At 26.6% G+C, this 24,831-nt stretch overlaps 1 protein-coding gene across 2 annotated transcripts in view; it reads right to left on the reverse strand.

The window, feature by feature from the left end:
• The window catches only part of LOC107453006 (relaxin receptor 2), a 189,367-nt gene that overhangs the window by 152,894 nt on the left and 11,642 nt on the right, over positions 1–24,831 (reverse strand). Inside the window, exon 2 of one of the 2 annotated variants that reach the window (XM_071182793.1) lies at positions 8,740–8,805. The gene's annotated coding sequence lies outside the window, so the exon portion shown is untranslated. Of the gene's footprint in view, positions 1–8,735; positions 8,806–24,831 lie in introns of both variants that reach the window. The other variant, XM_071182789.1, reaches the window with a different exon arrangement.

A 24,831-nucleotide genomic window follows, 5' to 3' on the forward strand; every position in this document is an offset into this window, starting at 1 on the left:
TCGGAATAAGAATTATTAGAAACATTTGCACTCCATCTCGTCATTTTTTCATCCCAATTATTACATTGTTTAAAAAACAATTTTAACATTTAAAACATGTTATCCACATACTTCTGCCTTCCGCGTTCATTAAAAAAAACTTTTTTTTGATAGACGATCTCTATTGCTATGCCCTACCTTCCACTACAAAAAAAATGATGTCATGTAGTATCTAACCCACATAGCATAACGTTTTCAAGCACACATCATTTTAAAGAGAAATCACACTGGTAACAGCACACAACACCACATATTTATAATCAATATATTAAGTGAAATCAGGTGTTACAAAAGAATTATAAAAATAGATTTTTAAAAAAATCATCCATGATTTTCAAACTTAAAGAAAACGCTATCGCTGACAAAATTGTTACTCAATCACAGCGTGATGACAGTAATATAAATGCGAATGAAGATAGCAACTTTTTTTCATCAATCGCCTTTTAATTTTTCTTGATATTTTTAATGTCACCCTCCTCGTTAATATATCATCAAGGTTTCGAAGTTTTTGTTTTTTTCGTCACTTAAATATGAATTTTTAACCCTTAATGTGTTTCCTTCTTATATTTAATTTAGGACAAGGATCTCAATCATCTGTAAAGAGATTTTATTTCACCCTTACAAGAAGATTAAAAAACAGTCTGTATATCATTTTGTTCCAAAACATATGTGGCAAATAAAATATCAACATCTTATTTCCTTCTATATTTTTCATCTTTCCCTTCTCCCTTTATTGTATCTTGTTTGTATCTATTTTTAAAATATACAAAATATTTTCTACTGGACTTAAAATTTTGGGCAGCAATGTATTTTGAACTATAAAATATACAATGCCACGTATACTGCTGTGAAGTAACGTAATTAGGATTAAAGAAATTTTTATTGCTGGATTTTAAGATTAGAAGCAACCCACATAAAAGCGTTTTTATGTTCTTTTCAGGGTCAGTACGTTCATAAATTAATTTTATTATGCTTGAAAAAAAATGAACTAAAGCAGTTATAAAACTCTTCTATTAAAAAAAATGAAAGAAAAAATTTTCTTTAGCGAAAATGACAAAATCATTTACTCCATCCACTCCTACTAAAGAGCTATTACTACTTCAAAATTAATAAACAGCATATCAACATAAAAAAATAAAGCTCTAAAACTGCTTCTCATTGTTTTCGATTAGCCAGAAGAAATATATCACTGGATCCTTAGTTAACAAAAAGGACATTTTTGGCTATCATCAGCTTAAATTTAATAATAAAGTTATAATAGTATGTATATGTACAGTTTTTTTTAACAGTATTCTTATTCTGCTTTATTTTATAAAAGATAATTTTAATATATATTCGAAGTTATTTTCAAATATTTTTAACTATATATATTATACTTTATAAATTAAAATTATTTTGTTATTTTAGCTATTTATGTTACATTATTAAAATTGAAAGTATCAATGTGAAAACATGATTGAAGTAAGTCAGGAAAAAGACAAGAGAGATTCTGGAAAAAATTTAAATGACATTAAGCTATTATCTGAATTAATTTGTATTTACTTTTAAATAATAAAATTAGCTATTCAACGAGTTATATTTATTTTATAATGAATTTTACTTAAAACTGTATCTAGTCATGAACATATGCAACTAAACCAATCATTACAAAATAAATTTTAAAAATTCGGACGAAATGATTGGTTTTTTTTTTTTTTTTTTTTTTTTTTTTTTTTTTTTTTTTTTTTTTTGCATTAGCTCAAACAATTTTGACGAAAAACATTTATTGAGTTTTTATAGATAAAAAATATTGAATAAGAATTTAATAAAAAAACAAGTTTGTGAATGCAGAAGTTGGAAAGGTAGCTGAGTAAAATAGAATTCCAATAAAAAGGAGAACTAAACCTGTAGAACCAAATCTATGTTAACGCACACGGATTAAAAATTTCTGGTTAACTTATCATAATTGTATGATAATGACATTTCTGGTATTAAAAAAAACATAATTCTGGTAGTAAAAACCAAAATGTACAATATTTTTTTACTTTTCTGTTTGCATGGTAACTGTTTACCGGAAATTTTGACTTTTAAAATTAAAGTCCTTATTACCCCACTTTAGTAAAAAACTCGAAATTGAAAAGTACATTTAACCAAATAAATGTTTTTTTATGCCATGCTCTAAGGTATCAGAATAAAATTATCAAATTTTGTCACTTATTATAAAATCATTCATTCGTTATTATAAGACCACCATTACCAAAANTTTTTTTTTTTTTTTTTTTTTTTTTTTTTTTTTTTTTTTTTTTTTTTTTTTTTTTTTTTTTTTTTTTTTTTTTTTTTTTTTTTTTTTTTTTTGCATTAGCTCAAACAATTTTGACGAAAAACATTTATTGAGTTTTTATAGATTAAAAATATTGAATAAGAATTTAATAAAAAAACAAATTTGTGAATGCAGAAGTTGGAAAGGTAGCTGAGTAAAATAGAATTCCAATAAAAGGGAGAACTAAACCTGTAGAACCAAATCTATGTTAACGCACACGGATAAAAAATTTCTGGTTAACTTATCATAATTGTATGATAATGACATTTCTGGTATTAAAGAAACATAATTCTGGTAATAAAAACCAAAATGTACGATATTTTTTTACTTTTCTGTTTGCATGGTAACTGTTTACCGGAAATTTTGACTTTTAAAATTAAAGTCCTTATTACCCCACTTTAGTAAAAAACTCGAAATTGAAAAGTACATTTAACCAAATAAATGTTTTTTTATGCCATGCTCTAAGGTATCAGAATAAAATTATCAAATTTTGTCACTTATTATAAAATCATTCATTCGTTATTATAAGACCACCATTACCAAAACGCTTCTGTAAAAATTACCAAGCTTTTCAGTGTTCCCTTAGAGCCAGAAACAGTGTAAATTTTACCATATTGTGACAGTTAAAGCCAAATTTTCAGTGTGATACTCTTTATTCCTGTCTTAAAATATCATCAAGTTTAATTTATATTAAAGAACTTGATTTATTACTTATTATTTCATTTTGTATTTCGAATCAATACAAGTCATTTAGAAGTCGATGCATAAATATCGTTGCATATTTCTATTCATTTTTCAAAATATTTTACCTAAAAATCTCACAAAGAAAGACCATTAATAAACAAAACTTTATAATTAATAATAATAATTAATAGAACTTGGTTTGTTAGATTTTAAAGGGAAAAAAATTCTGAATAACGCTAAAGGTATTTTAATAGCAATTAAAATGCTCAGGTTAGAGTCTTTAAATTTTAGGTTAGAAGCTAAATTTTGCAAACTTTTCCAACGGCAAAACATTTTTCCTAGATAAAGAATATGAGTTTAGATAATTACTGTTTTAACTAAAATTCAAGGAACTTAACTAGAAACATATTTTACCTTTACAGGGACAGAAACGAAAATACCCAGCGCTATCATTACCGATTGCAGTTTCGTTATTTGAAATTTAAGACGGCAATAGATATAAAATTTGTGTTTATAACACTTGGTACAATTAAAGCCATAGATTACCAAGTTTAAGTAACGTCCGTCACTCTTTTCCTTGCTACTTTTGTGCCGCTTTCGATTTTGATTGGTTGCCGCTCATCACATGGGTAAACAGTAGCCATTTTGTTGAGTAGTTTGAACTGCGAAAAAATCGATCTGTTATGCACTCGATCTATTATTTCTATTTTAGCTTTTCTTTTTACTTTATTTGTTTCTTACTTTTAATGTAATAATGACAGGTTGTTGCGTATTTGATTGTTCAAATAAGTCTAAATTAGGCTCTAAATTACATCGCTTACCAGTGGAGATCACGATAAGGAACGACGGATAGTATGTCTGCATAGAATTAGCAAAGATAAATGGACTAAAAAAATAACTGTCCCGTTATATTTCAAATTGCTCATTTGCTTACATGGAAAATAATATTAAATTGTTTGCCCTTACGGAATTTAGCCTTTTTAGTTGTAAAGAAATTTCTATATTGAAGATTTGAACTTTATTTCTTACTATATATAAAATTCTAATGATGGTGTCGCAGTTTTTCATTGTTGTCGGCTCATTTTTATTGGCCAGAAAATCACGTTGTAGGATCCAGTTTTCCCCCATTCATTTCCTAACTGTTTAGGCTGTCATCAGCATGAAATTAACAAAAGTCGTAAAGGTATTGTTTTCCTTTAAATATGTTTGTATCCCTAATTTAAAGTTATTTTTCAGTACTGCTATTATTAGCGAAAATTTTAAATTATGGTTGAGAACTCATCAAATTTGTTTGAACAATATAATGTATTAAGAATATAAATGTTGTTTAAAAAATTGATGATTAAAAAATCACTTCTGTTCACCAAGAGATCTAAATGTTTATAATACTAATAGATAGTAATATTTAGACGTGGGAAGTAGAGGCGCAAAAGCGTAAGTAAACAGAATTCCTTTTAGTACATACATGTTAAGTGAATATTTTTAACTTTAGTGGGAAAACTGTTTTCTGCCAAGAAAAAGCAATTATTTCGAAGCAATCATTGGGGTTGGTGAGCGGTAGCGAACAGGGGGCTTTGCCCCCTAGTTATTTTATAAAAGAATAATGTGTCTATTTCAAAAAACTAACAACTATGGCAAGTAATTTCCTCTTTAAGGATATGTTATTAAAATATTTACTCATTAATAAGATATAAAATTATTAAAAAATCAAATTGAATATAAATTAAATACCTATTTACTAATTGAGTAAAATATATGTTTATTTTTCAATTTTATCTACCCCACAGTTAGATCGTTTTACTTTATACAATTGATAAAATTAAAATGTTTTTTCTTTTTTAAATATCAAGAATTATTTATTAAAACAAAATATTTACCACACAATATTATGAATACTCAAATAATATATCCCAATCATAGTGAACCTATATAAATTAAATAGCTTCAACTATTATTTTTGTAACACCAATAAGTTAATACAATTAAAACAAGATTATTCTTTTTTGAAAAATTCTGAAATTTTCCTTAAATATTTATGCTGCTCAAGTGAATTTATTGGTTTAATATTTATAATATGTTTTATTTTTTTTTTTGACAGACGCATTTTCATTTCATTTAATATTTTAAAAATCAAACAGCAATTTTAAAATATTTTTATTTGCATCTAATTTGAATTGAATTTTTTATTTGCATCTAAAATTTTGATTATGACTTTATTTTAAATTTAATTAATTGTACTAAAAGTTTTAGCAACTTTTTATCATGAAAAAATCAAATAACGATTGGTATTGATTAAGAAGAAAAATATTTAAACTATTGGGGCAAAAAAACTTTTTTTTTGAACACTGATAATAATGGTCATATTCCAAATCATGCTGCCCTTTAAACCTCATAAAAATCGACTACAAAAAAAATTCAAAGTGTTTTAGGAAAGAAAGTTATTTCAGATTATGAAAGACGAAATGAGAAAGTTTTAACTTATAGATAAGGTATTATTTTCACTGAAAAAATATATAAATAAAACATGTAATTTCAGAGAGAGAAAAAGAATAAATAGTAAATATTTAAGTTATCTTCAAGAATATTAAAATATTTATCAATAAAAAGTGGCGTTTAAAAATAGAAATTTCTATTCCCGCATTTCGTCTACTTTGAGAGTTGCAGTCACCAAGATGGCGGCGTGTCTCTGTTTAATGCTTCTATTTAGGGCTTTAGGAAAAATATCTATAAAATAAATTTATTTTTTATCATTTATATATATAATTTACGATGCGGATAACACCAGGATTACAACCTAAATTATACTATTTACATACAACGTCAAAAAACGTATAAATGTACTTAGGGCAGGAAAAGCTTACAATTCTTCCAGTTTTATGCTCATATGAGAAATTTAACTTTGAAAATGTAAATATTTCTCGCATTAATATCTTCTTAATTTTTTCACCAAAATATCGGTAATTACTAGTCTGAGAATCAATCAAATCATCAATGGTTTCTTTTAATTCAAATATTCTTCACACTTGTTATGCTAACACTAACCAATACTAAATATTTTTAGACTCCATGTTAGAAGTCGTTAATCAATTTTTATAGAAAAAGACAATTATTAGAATCTGTTCCTTTGTCGAATAAAAGCAAAATCAAAGACGACAAATGTTTGGTGTTTAAAATAATCAAAATGGATTGTATAACAGCAATAAAAAATTAACAGTTTTAGAAGCAATTTTAATTTATTTAAATCTAACATCAGCTTGCAGATTCGTTATTTTCTTTTAAATTCCAGATTTTGCTATTAAATCTTCTTTCGTGACAATCCCGGTAGTGAAAACCCTCCAACTCGGCAGCGCACACGGCAAATTATTTTTCATATAGGTTTTCTCATTATTTTTAAAAACGCAAGCAAGCATCTAAACTTGTTTGTAATAAAAATTAAAAGACTGGATTGAAAGAACATCATAAAGAAAAATAGTAACCATTTTTTTTTCTCTATTACTTGATTACAGACTTAACTGTACAGAGATTTATTCCATTTTTTTATTTTATAGTTGTATGAAATTGAATAAAGATTTTAATTACAATGTTGCATAAAGATTTTAATTACAATTTTTAAGGATCTTGTAGTTGCAAATTTTGCTACATGTTAGGACAAAGATCTTAATACACACAATATAATTACAATAAATTCTGATTTATCTTTCAATAAATTCTGATAAATCTTTCCGATTGCGTCGAGGTCACAGATAAATTTATATTTATAAAGATATTGTTGCATATTCACTCAGTAAATTCTGATGTCTGGGTGAAAACCATTAATTCATTTACAGAATTAAGTTTAAAAATTCAAATTTAAAGAAAAGCCTGCAATACAGCATTTAATTTTTTGTCGGATATATTCAAGTGCAAATCGTGTGATCTCTACTAAGCTACCATAAATACGCATTTTGGAATGAAGATAGCTTAAAAGAAGAAACTTTTTTTTTATTAAAGCGAAATTCCTCTATTCGTTTTATTTTAGTTAAATACCTCTAAATAGGATCACAAATATTAATTCGCGTAAGTGGTAGCTGTCCCCTAAGAATACATTGTTGACAGGAATCAACCTTGAGCTCTCTTGGCGCTAGCAAATTTCCGCCAATATGTTACTCTGTTCCGGTATACTCAACTTTCAAATGATTTATGAAATCTTTTGCGGAATGAAAGGGAAGATCTTTTTTTCTTTTCTCATAACATATCACCTTAAGAGATTTAAGGAAGCGCTGGAGAGTGATGAAGTGGTGAAGAATATGACATGAAATCAATTCATCAATTACACCTCAACTCTCGTGGGAAACAAAAGAAAATACAGATTGATCCATGAAATAGATGGACGTTCAGTTTTATCTTTATGCAGTGTCTTTATAATGTTTGGTTTCTTCTCTTTTCTGCTTTTGCTAGAAATAAATTGGATAATTTTGGTCTGTTATGTCAAAATAGGGTGTAATTGGGTGCGAAGTTGTGACAAAATAATTAATCAACGAGTTTTGCTTATTATAAAAGATCGATTCAAGATAGATTGATACAAGATCGTTTTAAGTTTTGCTTATTATTCAAGATTGATTCAGGATCTATTATTTGAACTGCAATTGATTCTTTCCTGTTATCTTTAACTACCGAAATATACAAGTGATGATGAAATTAAATAAATGCTCTGTTTATTGCTTTTACGAAACATAAATTATTGGTTTTTATTACTCGAATGAATTCAATATTTTATTCCAAATTTCCCTTGTTATTTTTAGCTACAAATGCCCCTTAGTGATGATTGAATTAAATAAATATTATATTTTTGATTTTTTTAAGTACATAATTATTGATTTTTATTACTCAAGTCGATTCAAGTTTTTCTTTAAAATTTCCCCCTTTTACTTTTTATTAAAAAAGCATAAAAATATTGTCCAAATTTTATAAATGTTTCTTTTTCCTTTTTCAACAAAATGATTATCAATTTTTATTATCTGTGTGTAGTGTATGTATCAGAAAATATTTTTAAAATGTCCTTAAGATGCGTATGCGGGCAAACAATATCTCCACAGACACAATCTATATTAAATCAAACTTAGGGGAAAATAAAGTAAAAAAGCATGAAATGGTAATGTCTCCCCCCTTTCCTCTATTAGTTTAGCAGTATAACATATTAGAATCTCATATAATAGCGGACCTGTCTCGAATTTTTTTTAATCGCTTTAATGAGTAAGTCTCTGTTGGATCTGTTTCTATTTTGTCTCCACGAATTCGATGGATACCGCTTAATAAAATATCAATAAATCAATACTAGTTTATTATGAGTATGAAAACTAAACATTTTATGTTTTAAGAACTGTTGGTTAGGTTACTCAACCTATCCTGTTCAGGAACCTATTCCTAACAGTTTAACCTAACACTGTTCCTGTTCCTAGCAACTCAACCTGTTCAGGAACAAGTTAGGTTATGCTAAATTCACAGAAATAAGAACTAAGAAAGAATTGAATGGCATCCGAAGCTAATGTGTCGAGCAAATATAGAAGAGAAAATAAGATGGATTAAGGAAAAAACTAATAGAAATAATGGTAAAAAGCGGCAAATTTCTTGAGTTTTAAAACCCGTGCTCGTCTAAAAAAAGTTAAAGGAACCGGCATAAAGGAATTTACAAATTACTCAATTTAAAAAAAGAAAATATTCTTCAGAAAATTACCTACCAATAAAGGAACTATAGCTTGTATAGCCGTAAACACAAATCAGTCCCAGCTACCGAACTCCATATCCTAAAAAAAAACAAAAGAAATCGTTATGCTCAGATTTTTTTTCATAATTTATACAGTGACAGAACGTTATTAATATCTATAAAACATTAAACGGGATTAATTTATTTCTTAAGGCATATTTATTTCAAACTATGGTAACTATTTTTAGCATAAATATGTTCATATTTGACATTGTTTACTGCTGTTTTCCTTGAGTTTTACCACACTTTGTATAAGTCATCAAATTATTTTTTCAAATGTGCCTTCAAGGCTGGTTGAGATGACCAATTAGATTATTACTTTTTACTAACATTAAAATTTTGTTTAGGATTTATTACTATTATTTATTCAAATTTTATAGCAATATATCATGATTAAAAAATATTTAAATAAATGCAATTTGCTGAAAAAAACCATGGTCAAGGCCACCAGAATTTGGTAAAAGTTACTGTGTTACTCTTTAACGGAGACACCAAAAAATATGGGAGTTTTTACCGAAGCACTTAGGTGATGATTTGGTAAACTGAACCACCTTCATAACAATACTGCTTGGCAAATGTGGAAAAATTTAATAATTTTATTATGATGACTTAAGGAGAGCATGGTACTAAAGCCATTTATTCAGTTAAATTTGTAGTTAGTTTTGTATTTTATTAAACGTGTAGTAATAAGAACTACAATTTTGTAAACCAAAATTCCAGTAAACCATTACCAAACAAATGGGAATAATTACCAAATGAATGTTTGGTGGTTTTATTACCAGAATTATGTTGTTGTTATTTTTTTACCGGAAATGAGATCACCAAACAAGTACGGTAATTTTAACATGACTTTTTTTCTCCGTCTAGTTACATTATCTATGTAAAGTAATTATATCTTGATTTTTTATAGTGTTTTCAATTTTAAGAAGAAAAAGAGTAAATTATGTACTTTTGACAGCATAATGGCTAAAGTTTAAATCTGAAAATGGGTTATTAAAATAAAATAAATATCTTTTCTATATAAATGTTTCTCTATTCTGTTCTCGTTTAATTTATCCTCCGAAAACGTTTCCGATAATATTCATAACATAGCTGATCCAGTTATATGATCACATATGAGATAAATGCGACTGAGAGATATGTAATATAACTACGATTTAACAACCCTTTTATCACACTTCACATTAACTGTATCATAAAATATATTTTGTAAATAAAAAAGAGCATTTGTTTTAATGTTTAAGGGTTTTTTTACTTTACTTTCAAGAAGTTAAAAGTTTTAAAGTGTATGAAACACCATAATTTTCCTGAAAATATTTTTTGGCGAATTTTTATATTCGTCCAAGAGGAATAAAAATTAAAATTCCTTTGATTCAAAATATTTAATTTTTATTATTCATAGATTTTAACATATTTATTTTAGTTCATCATATTAAAGCTAATTTAGCATGAAAAACGACTTTGATATATTTTTAACAAAACAAACTTAGTTATAAATGCAAAAAATTCCAGATTATAAAATATATTGTTTTTTATAATTAAGATAAAATTAGATATAATTTTATAAAAAGATAAAATTAGTTATAAATACAACTATTTAAAATCAGTTATTTACCAAGCAAAATTTGTCACAAAATACACATTTTATGCTAAAATCATATAATGATCGAATAATATCAGTACTCACACATGAGAGAAAAATTATAATATTTCTCAGTAAAATCGTAGATTTAAACACTATAAAAATGGTGTATAAATTTGTGTTTAAAATAAAAGACTTAAAATTAAATGGAATTGTGTTGAAAAATTGAATAAAGATGATAGTTTTAAAACAATTCATATAAGCCAGAAGAGTTAAAATATATTAACTATAAATGTAGGTCAAAATGTATTTTTAAAAAGAATAGCTATGAAATGCTTTTAAATCTGTATTTACAATTTCCCCGGAAGAGTTAAACAATATCTGTATGCATAAAAGTAAAGCCAAAACATCCGTTCGGTTCTTTTCTAGTATTCACAACCGAAATCTCGGAAAACACTCTTTCATAAGACAAACTTATATCAATGCAAACAAGTATGCAGATCCCAAAGTAGCTTCCGTATACCAAACTTTTCTCAAAACAATAAATGTTTATTCATAATTCAAATCCTTGAAATGTTTAAACTCGACTGAAAAGTTTTCTTATGTAGATGCATTATTCGCGTTTATAAAAACTCCATCTCTCGGAGAGAGAAAATTATCGTAAAATTCCCGTACTTATATGACAACGACAGTTGTAGTAAAAAAAAATGAAGAAAATCAACATAATTTTGGTTATAAAACCAAACTACACGGTAATTAAACCATTTATTTGGTATTTTTTCTGCTCGTATAGCAATGGTTCGCCGAAAATTCAGATTTTCAAAATTATAATTCTTATTACCACACTTAAATTAAAAATACAAAGCTGACAAGTAAATTGAACCGAATAAATGGTTTTTATCCCGCTCCCTAAGATATCATGATAAAATTATCAAATTTTGCCACATTTACCAAATTTTATCACATGTTATAAAACCATATTTTATTATTAATATTACCAAAGCGCTTCTGTAAAAATTACCATGCTTTTCGCCATAAAATCAGAAACACGGTAAAATTGATCACATTCTGTTAGTTTCAACCATATTTTTCCTCGGTGCACTTTTCATATTAATATAATATGTTTAATTAATATACAGTCAAACCTCGATATCACGAACTTGAAGGGAGAGGAGAAAAAAATCGAGATACCGAAAATTCGAATTATCGAAAATTGCATGTTATCGATGGTAGAATAAGGAAAAATGCTCTTTACATACCTTATTTACTATTCCATATTTATTCTAAAAAAAACTGTTTACACTTTCATTTAAAAAAAAGATTCAATTGTTGTTTGCTTTAGAGATGTGTAAGAAAGTTTGTCTATAACATTTTCTAAGAGGACTATAGTTTTAATGCTTCCTCTGACATATTCGGCTGCCTCTCAATAATTCTCCGTACAGTGTCTACTGCAGAAAGTGCTTGTTTGTTAGTAACATTGGGCAGTAAATCTTCGATTTCCTCATCCTCTTCCTCTGATAGTTCACCAGAAGCTTTCATTTGAGCAATGATAGCATTGTCATCTCACTGACCGCACACTGTTACTGCTTCATCTACGTTTACAAAGTCATGAAATTCCACGTCATCGAGTTTCATGAGTCCGGTCAAACTGTCCCAATCACTTTCGGTGCAGTTTTCAGCAGAATTAACGATATTGATTGTTTGACTACTTTCGTGATCTTTAATGCATCCAGCCTTCTTGAAGCCATTCATTATCATAGAGGAAGACACATCATTCCATGTCACTGACGTCTTTATGTCCATTTTTTTTAAAAGTTTATCATTATGTGAATCGGTTTTCTATTCTTAAATTTTTTTTATTTTTGGGAATATTTTTTTATTTTCAGGAAAAAAATCTACGCTATTTATGAAGAAAAAATTCAAGTTATCGAGGGATTAGAAAAAAAAATTCGTAAAATCAAGTTTTTTTTAAACATTGAGTGTATGGGAAATTTGAAGGGAATTTTTCTTTTCTTCGAGATATCGAAAAATTCGTGAAATCGAGGTTCGAGTTAGCGAGGTTCGACTGTATTAATATTTTCTAATAATACTGAAATCTTAGTTTTTTAAATGTGTTTTTTCTGTTCCAAATTCTTCAAAACTTCCATAGAAGTTTTTATATTTATATTATTTTATTGAATTTAAAATACATCAGAATTAAAAGAGGAATCAAGCAGCAAAAAGGCACATTACATGTTTAATCATCGATGTATTTTAGCTTAGCATCAAATTTTCTGACATCAATTTCTGCCTTAAGGTTGTGTATCTGCATATCAAGTCATAATATATTTCCCGAATGCTATAACCATAGATTTTTATAATTAGCTACTTATAATTCCAAACTTTTTTCAAATGTTCAAAGGAATCTTGTACTTCAGTAAAAGCTTTAAATACTTCTGATATGAAAACTTTAACTGAGGAAGGAATGAATGGGTACAAAACACCTTAGATACTTACAATATTTTTGTTAGAATGTTTCTTGAGAACATGATTTTTACAGTATCAAATTATGTCTCAATTTCGTAATTGCGAATAACGAGTCTTACTATGTTTTATAATTGCTAAAACTTTAGTTTTTATTAAGTTAAAAATTTGTTTGTTTGTTTTTCGAAAGATCCAAAGAAATTGTTCATTATTTTTACTGCAACAAAAATTTGGATTTATTGCACAATAAGTCGAAAACATATTTACTAAATGTTGATATAGATTTTTTTTCTGAGATCATGATTTTTCAACATCAAACTTTATCTGAACTTTGTGCATGTATGTATGCTTAGTATGTATGCTGTAAAACATTTCTATTAAAAAAAATAAAAATAGTCTAACTTTCCTACAAAAAATTTCTGTTTTCTAAAACTACAGAAAATTTCTGTTCCTTAAGACTACAGAAATTTACAATTAAACTAAATCGTGATCTGTCAAAAGAAGACATTTTTTATGTTAACAAATAAACTCTGATACAGATGCAATCTGTTAGGTACAGATTTTTTCACATATGAATATAAAAAACTTTGGTATCAAAACAGCAACAAATAAGGCACGATTGCGACCGGCTTGTATGGTGATTAAGAGTTGGCCTGATACCAGGAAGATCGTGGGTTCAAATCCCGCTTCGTAACGTCTGAACTTAACGATGGAAAAATATATAGAAGTTCTGCAATGGTTCTTTCAAACGTGATGGTTTTCGATATCTCAAAAATCGCGAACAATCAAGCAAAAAGTAAGAATACTTTAAAAAATAATCAAAAACTAATCAATATTTTAGTAATTTGCTTCATTAAGCAAACCAGAGAGCATACAACTACCTTCGTGCCAAATTTCTCTGCCGTACGCTGACCTACGGAAAGTATCTAGCGTTTTGTTTCATGAAATTTCTGTCAACGTGTTTTTTCCGTAGCATGCGATTAATCCCTGGCAACTTTATCGCCAAAAAATTCTCGTAATACGAAATAATTTTTTTACAGTATACTATATATCACAAATACCAAAAATTTCATTTTTTGACTTTATTAAAAAAGTAAAAAACAAGGAATTTTTATAAACTCTCTTTACCCCTCTTCCGTCAGATAATTTTCTTTTAAAAGTTATTTTTTTATCAATATATATTAAGTTGCATTTTTTTAAGCGCAAAAATAATTTTCTTATTTTTGAAGAATATGTTTCAAATTAATTTCAATTTAGTTTTTATCATTTTTTCTTTTGTTTTAAACTATTTTAGATGTAAGCCACTGACTAGTTAAATATCAGCTCTGAGTTATATTTCTATTTTTGCTTGACTTTCATTTCTTTGTATTTTAACTAATTCTAATATTTATTTTTAAAATGCTGAAAACGGCTCTAAGTAAAATTAAAAAAAATAATTGGAAGTTTGAAGTATTTCGTATCCTGGTAAAAAAATATTCTTAAAATTCTTACACATTTAAAAATAAATATTTCTATGCGTAAAATAAGTTCCAATGCTTTAGTTTATCCAATAATTAAACAACTTTTATTAAAAATTAAATAAAACTTTGAAGAAATAGAGGATATCTTTCGAAATTTGAAGAAAAAGTTCGTGTAATTTACTATTACAGCTAAAATATTATTTAAAACTTTAAAAAAAGCTATTTTTTAATTATTATTGCAACAAAATCATGGAAACAATATTATAAGCTATATTATTTTAGATTTAAAATATTATGCTTAAAAAAGTATAGTTTTCTTTAAAAAAAAATAATGTATAAATAACTGAAAACTGTTGTTTGTTGAAAAAAAACTTATTCATATGAGAAATAATAATTTTTTTAAACAAAATAAATATAATTTTTGAGAAGTAAAAGGATATATACAGTAATCTCTCTTAAAAAGATATTTTTATATCTCCTTTATCCCTGGAATTCCCTCTTTTTGCAATCACATGATGATGAAATATGCTTTATATAATTTCTATATGTTACCTTTTAAAACATGTTTATCAAAAAGCTCTTTTTATGCTAAACAATATATTATTATAACCGATAATTTCATGTATATTCCTAATTGTTTCTAAAAAGCGGTTCTTATTAAGCTTTCATTTACCCAGGGGTGAACAAATTATGAATTAGATCCGAGAGTATAATTATTTAAATCAGTAAGGATTTTTTAAACTGTAATTCTAATTTATTTCATAATTTCTTTGATTGTTTGGTTATTTTAATGAAATTAAATAAACTACCAGTAAAAAAGTAACAAAATTTATAAAGAAAATTACATCAGTATTTCTTGTCTAACTTTTGGTTTCGAAATAAAAATGACCAAATTCAATAATTATGAATTACGTTTCTTTGAAAACTGTTATGAAAATTTACTAGAGTTCTTTCTCGAGAACTTCAGCTTATTTTATTCATTTTCAGCTAATGCATGCACCAAAAAAGAAATTTAGAGCTAGACTAGTTGCCACTCCAGGCCTGCGAATTCAACTGCTTGATATCAAGCCAATTATTTTAAGAGTTTAATTAATAACACGATTATTGAAAAAAAAATTCGTTCTTCACATTAAATATTATCAAAATAATTAGTCGTCTTTCTTTGGTTGACATGTTCACGGCTGCTAAAAACATTTTATTTATATATTTAGGGTTCTTCCAAACAATGCTAGATAATTTATGGTCCCGTAGCCATAAAAAATAGAGAGCCGCTGGATTCGATAACAGCTAAAACAGAGAAAGTCATGTTTTGAAATCAAGGCATTACCTTTAAAGTGTAGAAAAAATGTGATTTTCTTGATTTTTTTTCTTTGTTCTTACGAGCAAAACCAATTTTTATACAGTGTGTGCTGTGCCAAAAACGGACACTGTATATAGCAGTACATTTTGACTCACACGACAAATTCAATTGTTGGTAACATTAATTTGTAAAGTCCCAAATCTGCCTGATATAGAAGCAAAAAGTTAGAGAAAACAACTGAAAGTACAGCTTTGTCTAAAGCGAAAACGTTTTCCTGATTTGTGCGATATTTCTTTCTTTATTTTTCTCAATCGGATTTTTATTTATTTATTTGGAACAATAGGGACAAAATTCATGCTGTTAGCCCAAATAGCTGTGCGAAGTTACATCTCATAAAATTGTTACTAAACATTTAACTTGGTAATAAAAAAGTTAAAATATTCTTTTTTTAAAAATTTTTACACCTTGTACAATTTTATAATATTTGTAATATTATGTGATTAAACCTTCGTCTTTTCTAAAAAAATGTGCGTTTAGGCTCTGAAAAAAATTACAGTATAATTACCGAGCTGCATCGTAATAACACTTCTGATAAAAAAATAAATCAATAAATAAAATAAACATAATTTTGGCTAATAAAAACAAATTTTTCGGTATTTCAAATATTCATTTGGTAATCTTTTTTAAAATTTATTTGGCATTCATATGATAACGGTTGACGGGAAATTCAGGTTTTCAAAGTCATAGTTCTTATTACCCCACATTAAGTAAAAAATACATAAGGGAAAAGTAAATTTAAGCAATGAAATGGTTCTATGTCATGTTCTAAGATATCATGATAACGAAATTTTGACCAAGTTTATCGAATTTTGACACAGATTATACGACCGTATTTTATTATAAATTTTACCAAAGAGCATCGGTAAAAATTATTCAGTTTTTTGATGTTGACGAAATACTGTAAATGTTATCATACTCTGGTAGTTTTGACCATACTCTTTTTCTCAGTTCGTACATCAGAGAAATATCTAAAAAATAATTTCTGTTGGTCTTATTTATCAAATTACAAAATTAACTATTCTTTTTAATTCGTTCTAAAGACAAAACTATTTCTTATGCAAAACAAAAAAAAATAACACAAGCGCTACATTAATCTTACACAGCTGTTAGTTGCCGTGGAATTTTAGAACTTAGACTAAAATTTATTTTTTTAGTTGGCAGTTCTGTTTCGTTAAAAATGTTGACTATTTTGTTAAAGGTATTAGTTGAAATAAATAAGCGTTATTATTGTGCCATTAAGAAACTAGCGCACAAACAACGTTAGTTATGTGCCTTATAGTTATATACACAGGTAACAGAAACAACGTTATTCATATTCTATATATTATTCAATATCCATTTCTAAATATCCTTTGCTTTGTTAGAAACATTAATTACCTACTTATATACTTTAATTTCTTTATTACAGAAGCAGCGCTATTCATATTCCATATATTATTCAATATCCATTTCTAAATATCTTTTGCTTTGTTAAAAATATTAATTGCCTACTTATATACTTTAATTTCTTTATTATGATTACTTAATAAAATAATTATAGGCATTTATTTAAGAATAATGTATAAATAACAGTATTTATTAATAATATAGCTTGTAATAGTTAAGCTTGTAATTGTAGTATTAATTCGTAATAATTATAGCATAATTATACGTAGCCACTAGAGGCAAAATTTTGAATTTAATTTTGAGTAACTAATATATTAAAATTAACTTTCTAAAATATTAAGAATATTTAATTGTGCTAATTGCATCGCTATAAGTATTTTATGAAATAATTGAATGAAAGCATATATTCAACACTGAAAATTTAATAATTGTAATATCACTATGTATTATTATAATTAAGAATAATTGTAATATCGCGTTTTCAACTGCGATAACTGAAACTTTGTTATTTACATAAATCGAAATATAACTTGAAATATTTAACTACATACAATAGAATATTCATATAGTTGTCATATTTTATGCTAAATAGCAAAAAAAAGATTTAACCTTAATAGTATCAGTAAAATAAAATAACAATGTAATTTAATGTAATGTAATCAGTACTTAAATTAACATCAAAGGCTTTACCAACGTACTTATTCTACAGTACTTATTTTTTAATTTAATACAAAGTACTAAATCTCTTCATATTCAATAAATATCTGTTTTTAACCTTTTTAAACGACTTATTAAACTGATTGCGCTTGGAAAATAAATATTAGTTTTTCACTTTGTTTTGATGCAAATTGGAAAATCATATTTGTCACAAAGAAAACTAATGATTTTTCGAAAAAACGAAAAAAATTCTAATGATACTAATGAATGTAAATATTTATGGAAACATCAATAAATCCATAAAAATATCTTTTAGCTTTGTAAGAAAACTGGACTCCATTCCTGACAAATATGATTTTTTTGAAATTTTCTTCTTGTTCATGATTTAACTATGAATGACAACCACAATCATTTTAGTGATTAACATATTACACGTTACTTGTGTCAACATTTTAGAAACTCTAATCCCTGAGTTTCATTCAGTGTCCTATCTCTAAATCAATGGCCACTATTTTTTCCTTTATTGTCATTTTTACGAATCAATTAGTAATTTATGGTAGAAGTAATTCAATCAGGTATTTTCAAATACAGCTAAAAGTTTCTTTCTTTTTTTAAATTGGTTTCGTTTCTATTTTTTAACGTTTCGTAAGCATGTATGTTTATTTTAAAATTTTTTTTTCAATAGATGCTATAAAATTTATTCAAATGCCAAAGCTTGGGTTTCCAAAAAATGTATAATATTACGAAATTTTAATATATTTTTGTTTATTTCAAATAAATATAGCAATGACTTTTCTCAATCATTATACTGCGGAAAAAAATTTTGTTTTGTTTTCTGTTGCATGAGATTTTCTAATAGATATTAAGTACTCCTCTTATATCTCCGATTTCGAAACTGTAATTGGTTTCTCTCTCCAAGCTACAGTTTCTTAATGGCATTTTTAGACAATTTTTTGTCGAAATGTACAAGTTTAAAAAAATTGTATAAAGCAGAAGATCACATAAATGCTGCGACAAACTTCAAAGAAAGTTAAAGCACATCAGCAGGATTAAAATTACTTAGAAAATTATGCTCGAAAATGTCGTAGTACGCATGTAGGGGTGCTTCACCTATTATGAACTATTCAGAAACGCACGGAAAACAGATAAAAATCATATGTAACCTAAGGAACAATACTAATTTGAAATCCTTACACTCGAATTAAGCAGGATAAAGTATTCGCATAAATACAGCTAAAATTTGATCCCCAGTGTTATTCATCACTATATTTTTATTCAAGGTGATAAAAGAAGTTTTAATTTCACTAAAAAGTGACTTAATCTTACAAGAGCTTGAAGAATAGTAAAAACTCGATTTCATGTTCCTATATTTTTATAATTTAAAAACTAATATTTATCATTGCCTGCCTTTGTATATATAGAAAATTTATGCATTTATGTTCAATTACTAACTATTATATTTTTGATAAAAAAATTAGATATCATTGCTCAAACAGAAATCCATTTTATAGCAATTCTCATGAAAATGCTATTTAAATTTAGGTTATAAAGAACTTTTAAATCATTAAAATAGTTCTTTATTTCATAAAAAAAAGAAACATTAAGAAGCAATCTAATGCCTAACATCTTAGCAGCAACATTTTTAAAAAATATATTATTACTTCTACAACAAAAACACTTAAATTTTTAGTCAACGTCAAAATGCTTCATTTGTGTTATAAAGTTCACAGTACAAATGCATGCATAATTTTCTCTTACTTACACAGGAGATATTGTAAAATGGTGAAGCGCGTGAACACTAAGTTTACTTCAAATTAGAAAAAACGGAATCACATGAAATAATAATGAAAGTGTATTATACAGAATTATTCAAAAGATTTTGCATAGGGCTCTCTAACTCTAACGTTAACACTATTTGAGCTTTATAGTGGATCACCGTGTCCCTAAAGGGTAGAAAATAAAGATGGAGTCATGATTGACGTTAGATAAACCATGTGCAAAAGATCTCTATCGTGTAAAAAGCACGATTTTCAAAAATTTAAAAGGTTTAGAGACAGAAAAGAAGATGTCTTCCAATATTATTCAGCAAATCCAACAACTATTAATTCGAAAGATAACGAAAGACGCGCTTGATGTGACCGGTTTCAGCTAGAGTCCCTGTACTTAACGTAATCAGAAATTTACAATGGACTAGTAACAGTATGGGATCGTGCTGTATAGGTTCTGAAAAAAAAATATGGCCTTACCAATACAGTACGGTAACTTGCAATAATTTTCACTCCCAGCTTTGTTTGTATTTTTTATTATGTGATGAATATAAAAAACATCTTTTACTTAATTTAATAACGGGAAGGGCAACAAATATTAATGAAAAGAAGTTAATATTGCTTTAGCTTAATTAATTTTGTCGGTATACGTCTTCCAGTTTTGTGCACAATTTTGAAGTGTTTTGATCAATACCAATTTATTGTTTATATCCTTTTTTTCAACTTGTACGAAGAACCGGTATTAAACCAACCAAACTAAACATAAACATCTTTTTTTTTAATTTTTTTTAATATTTATTATGCAATTTTGAATGCAATAGTTCAATTATCAACAAAAAAAAAAGTATTTTTTTATGTAAGTTAAAAATATTAGCACTCTAAATTTTGCAAAAATGAAAATAAAAAATGAGTGTACCATTCCCAGTCATTAATTATAAATGGTAAAAACATTCATATTCCCTTCCGATTGTTAGAATCTTAAATAGAATTTCTTTTGAAGCATAAAAGAAGTTCATTATTAAAGTTTCGACCACGAGAATTCCGAAGAAAAAAAATTCTTAGTTTCGAAAAGAGCCTGTGTCTGACATTCTAAAATTTCATTTTTAAATAAGAGAATTATTATTTCTCATGGGTATAATCACGTCGCCGGAGGAAAGATTTATTTTCTTGCACCAATTTAGATGTCTTTTCAAAAACTTATTTAATCATGGTGAAATCCATCAAAAAAGATCTTGCAGGTATTTGAAACAAGTTCTAAGCAAAATAATCTGCCTTAAATATGCTTTCGTTGAGTAAGAATTTCAAACTTTCGTTTGTATTGCTTTATTTTGAAATTATTACGCTTAATAATCTTCTGTATTTTAGGATGTATTTAAAAACGTTGCAGTTCCATGATTATTTTTTAAATACTTCTCCATATTTCTATGAAAGAGCAAATTTATGTTAATTGCGTTCTTAGTTTTTAATAAGATTAGAATTTCTACCGTGTAAAAAATTGTTAAGGATTAATAATCTTGAAAGGAAGATGTCTATAGATATTATTCCGCAAATCCAACAATGGTTACTTCGAGAGATAACGAAAGAAGCACTTTATGTCCGATTTCAGCTTGTCTAATACTGCTAGTACTTAACGTAATCAGAAATTAACAACAGATAGGTAACAGTATGGGATCATACTGTATAAGTTCTGTAAAAAAAATGTCCTTACCATACAGTACGGTAATTTTACCATATTTTTTTCTCTGTGTTGTTAATATTTATTATGAGAGGATGAATATCTAAAAATCTATTTTACTTAATTTAACCGGGAAGAGCAGTAAATATCAATGAATAAAAATTAGTATTGTTTTAGTTCAATTAATTTTGTCGGTTTTCTACTAATTCAAATTTTCGACCCTCAAAACATGGGCAGTAGCAACAACCTTAAAAGCAGTCCCAATAATTAAGCAAGCAAACAGTCACAAGTTTGGGAGTTTCTTATGTTAATTTCCCTTCTCGCATTTCTCATCTCACCTGTGGAAATATGTAAAAGAATCAAAACACTTTTTCGCGCAATGATAAAATCTGTTTATACTATGGTAATTCTACATAAAAACTTGTTTTTTAAATTATTTATATATTTTCAATATTTACTTTAATGATCGTCGAAAACTTTAAAACGATGGTTTCTGAATAATGAAACTTTAAAATAGTTTCTATTTTAAATTTGAAGATTAAATTAAACTCTTCATAAACTAATTAGCTTATTAGGATTAAGATTACATATTAGTGCGTGATGTTAGTTTTATCATTAATTTAAAAGTTTGAATGTGTCGTATTAGTTTACGTTGGAGCATTGAACTTACAAAGACAATTTTATGTTAGCAATCAAAACGCGAAAAAAATTGTCTTCTTCTGGACTATAAAAAATATTTTTTTAAATATATTTTCCCTAAACGAGAAATAAAAATTTTCCGTTGATATAATTATTTAAAGTATTCGAAAATATGTGTTCAAAACAGAGAAAAATTCAGCTTTTTTTTTAACTTTTAATTTCAAGTAACAATTTTTTATATAATAAATATTTTAATATCATTAAAATATTTACAATTGCGTAACCAACACAGAAGAAATATTTTTTTCAACAGAGTGATCAGTTCTTTTCATTTTATATTAATTAAAATAATAATTGCCGTCCTTACTTTTAAGTATTTAAAAATACGTCATTAATACAGAAGAAATAGCTTTCTCAACTGGATGATCAGCTCTTTTTTTCTAATAGTTAAAATGCAAATATAGTTTAAATTTTTATTTAAACACAACGTGAGATTTGTACAGAACACAATTTTTTTTGTAAAACAATTTTATTTTGAAATAAGAACGTGGAGAAATAAGAAAGATGGCACAATTTCAAAGACACGTCTGTAATGGTTAGTTCACAAAATGATTAATACTAGAATCTCTTTTACAAATGAGTAATTTAAATTTATAATTCAAAAACTATTTTAAAATAATAGTTGCCTATTTATGACTTATTTATTTACCTACACCTAAAAAAATATATTAAATCAATTTTTTAATGCCATTAAATCAATCATCATTAAATCAATCATTAAATCAATTTTTTAAGTGAGTGAATCCAAAATTCATTCACTTATGATTCCAAAAGGATTCTTCAAAAAGTACAAGAGTACAACAAAACAAGAAAAGCAGTTCCTACTGAAAACATGAGAACAAAGCTTTAATTATTCAGAAACTTATGCCACCAAAATTCAGCTTAAGCTTTCGTTGTTATAGTTTACACTTGTAAAGTTAAACTTTGTTGAACACTGCAATGAAAAAAAAAACACCAAATTATATTATTTCCGTTAAATAAAAAATACAGAATATGCGGTAATATTTCCGTTCATATGGTAACTTTCTTAACTTAAATTCTGGTTTTCAAAATTATAGTTCTTATTACCACAGATTTAGTAAAATAAGAAAAACTGAAAAGTAAATTGAACCAAATAAATGGTTTTTATGCCATGCTCCAAGGTGTAATGATAAAATATGGTAATTTTAACACATTATTATAAAACAGTATTTTTTTCGTTAATTTTACCAAAATCATTACCAAAGAGATTCGGTAACCATTATCATGCTTTTAGTGTTCCCATTGAACTGGAAACACGGTAATTTTTTTTATTCTGTTTATTTTTACCATATTCTGTTAATTTTTATATTCTGTTTACATTCTGTTAATTTTTATATTCTGCTTATATTCGTTTAATTATTATATTCTGTTTATATTCTGTTAATTTTTATATTCTGTTTATATTCTGTTAATTTTTACCATGTTTTTTTTCTTAATGTATGAATTGACATCATATTTAGGTATAAAAATCTATAGTGGTAATTACTGTTGAATTCTAGTGGTGTATTCAGAAATATTTCTTTAACAAAAATTTTGAAATAGGTAAACATATTTTCGATGAGTTCTTAGCCTTAAAATATTCACAAAAATTTTCGACTTGATTCGTGAATAACAATTCAACAACTTTTCTTCTTCAGTATTGCACTTATAGTCTTCAACTGTTAATAAATTGTCTGAATATTTTAAAAAGTAACTAATTTCTAAATAACTATCTTTTATCTGATAACTATATTTGATGTTTAGTACTCTAATATGTTCATACGTTCATGAATTTAAACACAATTGTTCACTCAATGATAATTGTATCAAATTTAATTCTAGTCTGTTATTCATTTGTAAAGAAGGTAAATAATCTTTTGAATACTAATTTCAACTATTTAGTTTATTTTTTATTAAATAATAAAGATCTTTAGCATATATATTTGGTTTCACTCGATTCTAAAGTGCTACAATTAAATCAAACCATGATAAATATATTAAATTTTAATGTAACGAATAAAACTCAGCTTGAAACTCAGTTTGATGGTGTTAATCTCCGTCTGAAATAAAATCCCTGCTATCTTAAGTGGAATGTAAACATACCAACTGACAAGTTACGTTTTTAAAAAAGAAAGAAACTTTTTCAGTACTTCAGTTGGAACAAATTTGATAAAACTTGCATACAGCAATCAGATTCTAGTGATTCATTCGAAAAGGTTTCTTTCAAAGAAATATGACGAGCAAAATCTAATATGTTCCAAAAAGATTCGCAGAAAGACCACTCATAGCCGTTAAACTATATATTGGTGCCTGCAATAATGGGAAAATTCTCCGAAAATTTTCTCTTTTCAGTTTGACTAGAATTTTTGATCTTTTCATTCTTTCAGGGCATTATTGCATTGAATCAATTACTGTATAACTGAAATAAGTTTGAGTCTGTAAGGGTCTGTGAAAAAACTTTTTACGATAGAATTAAAAGTAAAGACATATAATCTGTTAAAAAAATTCTTGTGAAAATACGGACAGCCTCCAGCAGCAGAGATTGCAGATGAAGTCCGTAGAAAAATATTTAAGTCTTAAATTACGAATCGCTCGTAATTACATTATAGCAAACATATAATCAGACTGTAAAAAAGGCAGTACCCATTAAATTACAATTGCTGTGTTAAGGATCTCTAACCAAAGAATGGACACCGACCGTAAAATTAAATTCGAGATCAACAATTCACCAAAATTTTGAAACCTACATCTTGATTGTAGTACTGTGGTCAGTATTATTCACAGTCCGCCTTTATTTCCCATACAAACATGCGGCCGCCGATCTGATGCTGGGTGAGCTTGAAGCCGCAACTGAGGATCGAACCATTGTCCTTCGCAGTGACAGCTAAGTGCTTCTAACTTCTCAGTCATTGTGGATATTCAGTTTTATGAGAATTACGAAGGAAGTGAAAAAGTAATAAAGAAGTTTTAATACCAATAATAATACGATACTTTATTTCTTATTAAGATATATATATA

Source organism: Parasteatoda tepidariorum, chromosome 1, assembly GCF_043381705.1.
Source record: "Parasteatoda tepidariorum isolate YZ-2023 chromosome 1, CAS_Ptep_4.0, whole genome shotgun sequence".
Taxonomy (NCBI): Eukaryota; Metazoa; Arthropoda; class Arachnida; order Araneae; family Theridiidae; genus Parasteatoda; species Parasteatoda tepidariorum.